Raw genomic sequence first — 10405 nt, forward strand, 5'->3', positions numbered from 1 at the left:
GTAACTACAAATTTTCAAGCTTAGACGTATTCCTCGAATACTCTCTCAACTACTATTTCTACCTCATTACGACACTTTACTTGAGACTACTGTAAATATTTACATAGGCATTGAGCACAAATGCATAAATATACTAACTTATCTGATTAACTGGATGGCTGATAGCTGAATACTGGATATGTAAGACTGATCTGTAGTTGGTCTGAATAACTGGACTAAAACTGTAGAGTATCATTCATAGAAGGTAGTGACTGACTGGGTAACATAAGGTACTGAATGCAAGACCATGCATATAATATGGTTTTGAAATATTCTGCAAACTGAGGTACTGAAATACTAATAACTGGGTAACTAATGGCTATATTCTATGGTTGGGAAATCTTGAAATTGAAATAAGTTTCTGATCTAACTACTGGACTAGGACAGGGACTGAGATTGTAGCTAAGACAGTAATTAAGACTGTAATTATAACTAAGACTATAACTGAGACTGAATGCTGGTTTCTGATAACTAAGGTTTAGATTGGTACTGAAGTATTGAATTCTGATGGCTAATTAAATGATAACTAAAAGCCATGGTCCTATAGGACTATCTCATTCCTTTACTGAATATTGATTATTGAACTGACATTGTAACCGAGGTCTGAGGGATGGAACATCAATACCATGGATTCACTGAGGGATCTAAACTGAGGGTATACGTGACATAATTTAAATTTTGCTGATCACTAGAAGTGGAGCATGAGTCATGGGCTGCATGACCTGAGTTGGAGTTTCTGTATTAATGGGATATGATTCGTATCACAGAGTAAACTGGACTCCTCGTACTAAGAACCAGAAACGTACATGATTCTATGGAAGGTGTGTGAACATAAGCTGTGTTAATGAACCTGAGATGTATAGATGTGAAAGTATCATGATGGTTGAAGTACAAAACTTTGCACTAAGGTAAGAATGGTTTGGGAATCGTCTTCCCTTATTAATTTTTCCTACACATACTAGCACTACTTACTAAAATTCAGAAGGCATGACTTTCTGAGATATCATAACCAGACAGTCCCTGAATACCCGTCGGGATATGATAGGCTGACTCAGTGGGGTGGAGGCTGGGAAAGGTCCTGTTAATATTTGGTCTAACCTTAAGATTGATTGTTATGCAAAGATTTACAAAAAAAAAAAAGCTCATGGATCTGAAGAGGCATAAACATGTAAATAGGAGATTCGTAACATACCAGTGACTATATCAGGAGGATTTTCCTGATCCTATCGGTACTGAAGTGCATAGAGTTTCTTTGGGTGTTGCCCACTAGTGGCACCCCACTGATTCGGGTGACCAGACTGAGATGAAGAATAACTATGCTGACTTTATGGACCATGCTTAGGACAGTATTAGACTTTGTGACCTGACTCGCCATATCCAAAACATACATCACCGTCGTCCCTATACATACCTTTATGATTCTTACCACATTTTTCGCAAAGTGGATTTGTGCAAACACCGCTTGCACTACTCTGGGTTTTGGAGCCTGGCACCCCATTATGACTGTCATTCCTGAACCTTGGGACTGGTGTACTAGATAAAGAGGGAACTAGAGCTAAAAACTTCTCACTAAACTGAGAGCGGTTACCACCTCTTGATCTTGACTGGGTAAAACTAAAGCTACCCGTTCTGGCTCTCTTATTTTCTCTTTCCTTCTTCTTAAGTTTCTTCTCCTTAATCTACTAAGCATGGACCATGAGCCTAGATATGTCTATCTCCTTAATCAATATTGTAGTCCTGCACTCCTTAACCACTCTACCCAATACCCCAGACACAAACTTGCTCATTCTGGATCTACTGTCTGCTACTACATGGGGAGCATACCTGGCTAACTGAGTAAACTTGAGGGAATAATCTTTCACATTTATACTGCCTTTCCTGAGATTAATGAACTCTAACACTTTGGCCTATTTCTGCTCTAAGGGAAAGAATCTATCTAAGAAGGTCATAGCAAACTCTTCCCATTCTATGGACTCTGCATCTGTACCCTTGTCTACCTTCCACTGCTTAAACTATGTATGGGCAATATCTTGTAGCTAATAGGCAGCTAACTTAGAACTCACACTGGAATCACTCCCATAATATCTGTGACTTTCTGGACGTGGTCGAGGAACTCCTAGGGATCCTCTTCAAACTTAGAACCTGAGAATAGGGGAGAATTCATTCGAGTAAAGTCTTAAATCCTGGCTACAGTAGTTTGGCCACTGGGTTGGCTGGAATGGCAACTGGCCATTCATTCTGAGCTGTGGCTGAATTAGCTAGAGTAGTGAATACAGTCCAAAATTTGGCATGGAAGACATGCTCATCCAGAGGATCTTCCTAGATAGGCTAAGGAACTGACTAATTTCCGATTCCTCTTTTGTTAGTCCTTTTAAGAGGCATGTTCTATAAATAAAAAAAGAAGAGGATTAGACTGAGATTTTAACTGGAGCTCATGCTCGCTCGCACAACATGAATACTGAAAGAAGAAAAACTATTCCTACAATATCTCATAGCCTCCTGTAAATAAATGTGGCATGCTACACACCCATGCATAAGACTCTACTAGATGCGGCTTGTCAGACTTCCTAGGACACTGTTGAACCTTAGGCTCTAATACCAAGTTTGTAATGCCCCGAGTCTGGTACCCCGAAAGCTACACGATGCTAACAATCCTGAAGGACCACTAGCTAACCCATGACTGGTACCTACTGTGAGCACTGTATAATAGTAATAATGTAATAACAATATAATTGAAATAAATATGGAAATTTGGTGAAAAACTTGCCATATGGTTCAAAACTAAAATAAAAAATGTCTGACCAAGGTATAATAATACCAAAACTGAAATAACTACAACTATCTGAAATACTCTAGTCTGAAAAGTCTCTAAAATATCTGAACTGTAGAGATGATGGGACAATTCCCCAACTAAATTTGACAGCTGAAATAACTAAGTACTGAAATAATAAAAATAATGACTTAATCATGTCCTCGAATTATGAGGACTCACCACTGACTCTGACTGCTGAACTCTGAACTACAATGTACGATTGAGAACCTGAGCATCTGAACCTATGGTATAAAACACTATAGTGCAAGAGAAAAGTATGTGTTATTACGTGGGAATATACTGGTAAGCAAAGTAGGGTAGGGTGAATGCATGGGTTTATATGCATGAATAATAATAACTGAGCAACATAAGTATGACTGAATGAGAGTACATGCATGAATACTTAAACTGTAACTGAGGTCATACCACCACTGGATACTGAGTTCTAAATACTGATGTACTAATGCCTGAATTTACTAGTATTGGAATACTGAATAACTGAGCCTACTGATGTTGATCACTAAGTTTGTTGATAATTGTAATATTGATAACTAATAACTGAGTGACTGTTCTTGACAGTCCTAAAACTGTAGAACTATCTAAGTTCTATACTGAATTGGATGACTGTATCTGACAGTCCTGATTCTGAAGAACTACCTGAGTTCTTTACTGAGCTAAGTGACTGTATCTAACAGTCCTGAATCTGTAGAACTTAACTGAGTTCTACTACTAAGACTAAATCTGAAATTGAGATTGTGGGAGATAACCATCTAACCGACATACCTCGCATCTGAACTGGTGGGGTCCAACCTATAACCCCAGCTGGAAGGGTGTCAGTACCGTGCCACAGGTAAAGACAAGTTGTGAGTCAACCATCTACTAACAAGGATCTCTTCCGTCAACCCCTTGTTGATAGGAGAACTCAAATGAGATGTATTAACCCTATACTCGTAGGGGTATATCTCAACCTACATAACTACATAGTTGTGGAATGTAAGGATTGTTTCTAAGGATCACATCCTCTACTAGTGGGTGATCCCCCATCCTTGGGTTCACTCGGTGCTGAATCATACTCCCAACTAAATAGACACTAAATTAATTTCCTAGTCATACTAGGCTTGACTGAGATTATACTGATCGTACTATTTAACTGAACTGGACTGAGTTCACTGAGTTCCATTGATTGATAAAATACTACTGAGTTTGGTTAACTGATTGAGTTTAATGAGGATTTATCTAATTACTAAATAGGACTGGACTAATACTAAATTTACTGAGTTTTCCTGAGTCATGTAACTGACTGAATTCTACTAATCATAGCTTGACTGAGAGTATCTTAAAAACTGACACTAGCTCTAGGCACACAGCTAAATTATCAGGTATTAAATACCCCCAGGACTCAATAACATGGATATTAATAGGACATGACACTTCTTGATCATATGACCATAGTCAACAATTCATAATTCAGTCATTGAGGGATTTCTTGTAGCACTTGATAATTATAATCTTGTACATGAATAGGAATGCATTCTAACATATCACAATTACACCAATCTAATCTCATAAGCATTCCATCAAATAATTACAAGGCATAACTTTATAATGGGAGTCATTTTGAACATGAGGGTAAAGCGTGAGTTCATCATTTAGATTACCAATGAGTCATAATGCACAATTTGGCTCACTTAGGCATTTTAACAAACACATAGTATGCATAAATTTAGGGTTAGGCATGAACATTAAACCAATAAATCATAATCACATAAATCAACTCAATTTCATAAATTTCAATCCAGATACTAACATAATGTCATGAAATACGTTAAAGATTTCAACTTGGAAATCATATCAAAACATCAACATAGTTATAATCAATCCACTACATGAAAATCACAATTCATGATTTTAAAATTGGTTTCTTGAGCTCCAAGGATGCAAGGGATCCTTGGATGAACACTTTACTTACCTGAGTTAATAATTTCTCGAAGGTTGATGGTGAAATCTCTTGAAAATTGATTCATAAATTGATAGACCTAGGGTTTTGTTCTTAAAGATTTTATGAAGAATGAACATGATGAGCCAAAAGAGGGCTAAATTTGTGTTATGGGGGCTGAAGGGCATGGGAAAAAGACTGAAATAGCCCTAAGGATGCAGTTTTTAATGATTGAAAACTACCCACTAATGCTGTAGATAACGCATTGCGTAGGTGTCGTCTATGCTATAGTCGATGCATCGCGTCGAGTTCATACTGGCTCGCTAGAGTTTGACTTGAGCTAAGGAAATCTTTATCTGTCAATACAATTGGCGATGCGGCGTGACAACATCGTGTTGACTCACTGTTTTCGTCGATAGAACATGGTCTAAATAAGTTCCAAAAAATCTGAAACTCATTCGGGAACCCCTATTGATATTCCTGATCATGAATTACTTAGATATCGATATTTAACGGACGTAAAGGTCATAAAATAGTATTTTCAACTTATGAAGGCCTAAATCACTCTAAGTATAAATACTTAGCTAAAATATTCTAAGTCTCAGACCCCTTTAACAAAGCATTAAGGGCTGAATTTTGACTTGGACTTTTACGGGGTCTTACACCAGCATAGGATATAAGTAGTCACCCGTCAGATTAGGCTTGACTATCTCACAGGGGTCACCTGTCAGTTCAGGCTTGACACCCTTAGTCCTTTGGATATTATATCAGTTTAGTAGATCCACTCAGCCATTGTTAGTACCTGTGGCACGGTATTAATACCCTTCCAGCTGGGGTTACAGGTTGGACCCCGATTAGCTCAAATTAAGAAATATCGGTTCGATGATACCTCCCACAATCTCAGATATAGTCTCAATTACAGTCCCAGCTCAGCTATTCAGTCTTAGTGTTATTTGAACAAAGCGTACAGATTTCAGTTATTTTAGTATTTCAGTTTACAAATTTTACTCAGTTCATGTTATATGTTTGGTCATGCATTCTCAGTGTCTACAGATTTTTATTTTTGGTCATGCATCCTCAGTGTCTACAAATTTTTATATATTTTTAGTATTTACAGATTGTTATGCATATACAGTATTTACATGCTTCACATATTTCCAGTACCTATAGATTTTATATTCTCTATTCAGTATCCCATGCTTTACATATATATTCAAATAGTTTATTATTCATGTTTATGTAACCATACATATAAGTGTACCTTATTTAGCATACGAGTACATTCAAAGTACTAATCGGATACCTTTCTTTTTCTCTATAATGTATCATATCATATGATCTGACGCTCAGTTCCCAGCTCGTGATTAGACTTATCAAATCTTCAACAGTAGCAGTGGTGAGTCCTCATACTTTAAGGACAGGCTTATTTTACTTCATGTCTCAGTTAGTAGTTAGTTGGGGTTAGTTGGGGCCTATCCCATCAACTCATATTCAGTCAGTTAGTTTTAGAGGCTTTTCAGACATTAGAGTCAGTTATTCAGTATTCAAATATTACAGTTAGTTATCCAGTTTATCATTATTTTATCAGATTTAGTCAGTTGATTCTATAGACTCATATTTCAGTTTTAAATTCAGCTATTAAAACCTTATGGCATGTCAGTATTTTTCCGTATTTTTGATCATGTTATTCAGTGCTCACAGCAGGTACTAGCTCATGGGTTAGCTTGTGGTCCCTCGGTACTGTAAGCACCGTGTAATGACTAGGGGGTAGTCTCGGGTTGTTACAATTCATGTGTTTTAGTTGATGTGTTTAAAATTGGATTAAGGGATTTTGATCGTTATTACTTGAATTATTTTTCCCATAATTTAAATGGATTATTCATGCTTTGATTTATGGTTTTTGGGACCGAATTGGTGCATCATTTTAATGGCTGGAATGGGAGACATGGGTTTCCCCAAATTAGATTAATTTTAGCTTGATATCATATTAACCTCAACCCATTTTACAATCTTAGTTTTAAAAATGGTTATTCACATAATTTAACTTATTTGCATTGCGTTAAAGGATAAATAGATGTAAATGAATTCGGATGGCCTTGGTGGACTTGGCTTGGATTTTAAATAGAACTTGGGAGTCGGTTTGGTTACATAGACTGGTTTATCACAATTGAATTGGCTTGCAAACATATTGGTATAATGAAACCATGTTGGTAAATGCCTTAATAAATGACTCCTGGATTAATGGTTGATTTATGTGCAACTATTTTAATTTGGGTTTAAAGAGAATTATGTAGCTCCCTGTGAAGGTGTAGGTCTCGAAAGGATAAACACACAAAACCATATTTGCTGGCATTGGGTTCCATGTGACCGTATTCTTGGTGCACACATTATATTTTGGGAGGTCTATAGCATTGGTGTCTTTAGCCTTTCCTTTATTTTTCCTCGGTTTGTGCAACTAACATGCACTAGGGCCCTTCCAGTAGAAAAAGCTAGACCCATATAGGCCATGGCTGCCATTAGGATAGAGCGAGATACAAAGTTCAGGTTAATACTTTAAACTATCATGTTCATGGCCCTTGTCCCTATACCGACATCTTCTATATATTTAAATGAATATAGTGCATATGGTTTATGACTGGATTTTGGCAATTGCATTATTTTCTCCCTATACCCTAAGTTACATGCCAGTGCTCACCCCACTGCCTATCTCTAGATGCTGCATCATTTCATGATGCAGGGTTTGAGGATTTTCTATTATTCCTGTGCAACGTTAGGTGATTCAGTATTCCTGTGGATCCGCTGTAAAGTGGTGAGCCTCCATCCTTCAGAAGGACCTATAATTTAACCAACTTTTTTATTATCCTTGTAATTTGTTTCTTTATGGTCATAGTCGGTGGCATATCCCGACTTAGTTGTTATTTCTGGTTTTAGAGGCTTTTGTGTACAAGTATTGTGTTGATTATTTGTTTTGATTCTTAGAATTTTCATTTGACTTATCTTTTTTTTTTTTGCTATTTTGGTAGGCTTTCACTATATTCTTTTATTTTGCCCTTGATGTAAGGCTAAGGGGGTGGCCCATGGTGGGCTTGATATACCCATCACGTCCACGCTTGGGTTCAGGTCGTGACAAGCTTAGTATCAGAGAATGGTTCAGGGTCTTTGGGTATCCATAAATTCATGTCGATTTATGGGCGTGTAGTGTGCCACACTAATAGGAAAGAGTCTATAAATAATTTATGAATATTTCTCTTTCTTGTGTTCTATTTTAGGCTATAGAGTCTAGTTGCTATAAAAATCCACTAACTCCTAGCTTACATGCATTTCAGATCATGCCTCCCTAAATATTTGATGGTCGTAGAAACTCTGTAAGAACTTCTGTCCCACCTAGGGAAGATGTGGAGGGAACTCACACTATTTATAAAGTGTAGACCCAGTCTAAGGTCTCTACTCCTGACTGTACCGCTCCACGTGGGGTTCCACTGGTCCCTACTCGTCCTCCTCAGGCTTCTCGTGCTGGTGATACTTTTTACCTCAGGGAGATATCTCAAATGTAGAGTTCCATCAGTCGATTTATATGTTTGCTCAGTTAGTAGCATCACATTCTCGATGGTTTGATCATGTTGGTTCTGTTGTTAGTTCATCTGAGGTCACTCAGTTTATGAGTTTGAATCCCCCAACCTTTATAAGCTCTAAGGTTGAGGAGGATCCTCAGAGGTTTATCAATGAGATGAAAATCTTTAAGGTGATGCATGCTTTTAATTTAGAAGGTGTGGAGTTTGTTGCTTATCAGTTAAAAGATGTGGCTTACCAATGGTATCAGGAATGGGAAGTGATAAGGGGGATGACATTCAACCATCAGTGTGGGATGAGTTTTCAAGTGCTTTTCTTGATCACTTCTTTCCTCATGAGATGAAGGAAGCTAAGGCTAAAGATATTGTGAACTTAAAGCATGGTAAGATGGGTGTTAAGAAGTAAGTTCTGAAGTTTCAGTAGTTATCTCATTATGATTTGGAGTTAGTGTCTAATATGATATCTAGAATAAAGAAGTTTGGTTTCGATAGGTCCCGTAATTTGGTGCTAGAGTGTGGTGGTTTATATACAGCAGGTAGAGGATGAGAAAACAAGCAAGTAGAGATGGAAAAGCGGCAGAATAAGAAATTTAGATATTCAGAGTAGGGTGCAAATCAGTAGAACAGTGGGAGTGATGGTAGGCAGAGGACTAAGAAGAAGAATTGGGGAAATTCTTATTCAACAGCTAGTGCTCCTTATCCTAGGCCTTCATGTGATCATCATTTTTAAGCTAGCAGTGGCCTTAAGGCACAAGGTGCCCAGTCTCAGGCTAGTGGAGCTTAGTCAGAACTACCTTATCTTCCTTATTATTTTTGTGATAGCTTTACCATTAATATTGTGAGGAGGGGAGAAATCGGTGTTATAATTATGGTCAGCTTGGTCATATGCAGTGAGATTGTACTTTATCCACGGTTGCCATTAGAGCTAATAAGGTCTTGATTGCCACTTTATTAGCTCCTGCACCTAAGGGCTCCATTTCAGGTACCATCACTAGCTGGAATTGTCTCTATACTCTTGCTACTTGTCAGGAATTTGAGGCATCCCTAGATGTTGTTAATGGTATGTTACAACTCTTTTCTCATGATGTTTACTGTTTGCTTGATTCGGGTTCACCCTATCTTATGTGACCTTTATGTGGTTGTACACTTTTGTTTTGGTCCTAAAAATATTTTCGACCTTATTTATGTGTCTACTTCGATGGGTGATTCTAGTATTGCTAGAAAAATCTAAAAAGGTTGTGTGGTGTCCATCATTCATAGAGAGATATTAGTGGATTTGATAGAACTTTATATGGTGGATTTTGATGTGATCTTTGGGATAGACTAGATCCATTCATTCTATGCTTCTCTGGATTGTAGGACCCGAAAGTTCAGTTATCATTTTCCCAATGAACCGATGATTGACCGGGAGGGGAGTTCCTTAGTACCCAAAGGGATGTTTATTTCCTATCATAGAGCTTAGAAATTAATTTCTAAAGGATGTCTATATCATCTAGTTTGGGTTAGGGATTCTAATTTTGAAAGTCCTTTTTTGCAGTTTGTTCTCGTGGTTAATAAGTTTTTTGAAGTTTTTCCCGATGATCTTCCTAGAATTCCACTAGATAGAGAGATAGATTTTGGGATTAATCTTCTACCAGATACCCGTCCCATTTCTATTCCTCTTTATAGGATAGATCAAGCTAAACTAAAGGAACTTAAGGAGCAGTTGAAGGATCTTCTTGATAAGGATTTTATACATCCTAGTGTTTCTCCGTGAGGTGCTCAAAGTAGCTTTAATTGTTGAGTTTGATGTAAAATATCTAAGTATTAAAAGATATGCAACCACAAAATTATTAAAAAAAATAATACATGCTATATTTTAAATTTGAACAAAAGCTATATTTATATTTATACTATATTAAAAGTGTAAAAGACCTTAAAAATATTGTTTAAACTTTTTGTTCTTCGTTAAAAGTCTTTACTTTAGATAAAATTATTTTTACTATTTTCCTAATATTTAAGTGTTGAAAATTAATAAAATATTTATAATAAAACTTTTCTTTATTACAA

This window comes from Capsicum annuum, chromosome 1, assembly GCF_002878395.1.
Source record: "Capsicum annuum cultivar UCD-10X-F1 chromosome 1, UCD10Xv1.1, whole genome shotgun sequence".
NCBI classification, from domain to species: Eukaryota; Viridiplantae; Streptophyta; class Magnoliopsida; order Solanales; family Solanaceae; genus Capsicum; species Capsicum annuum.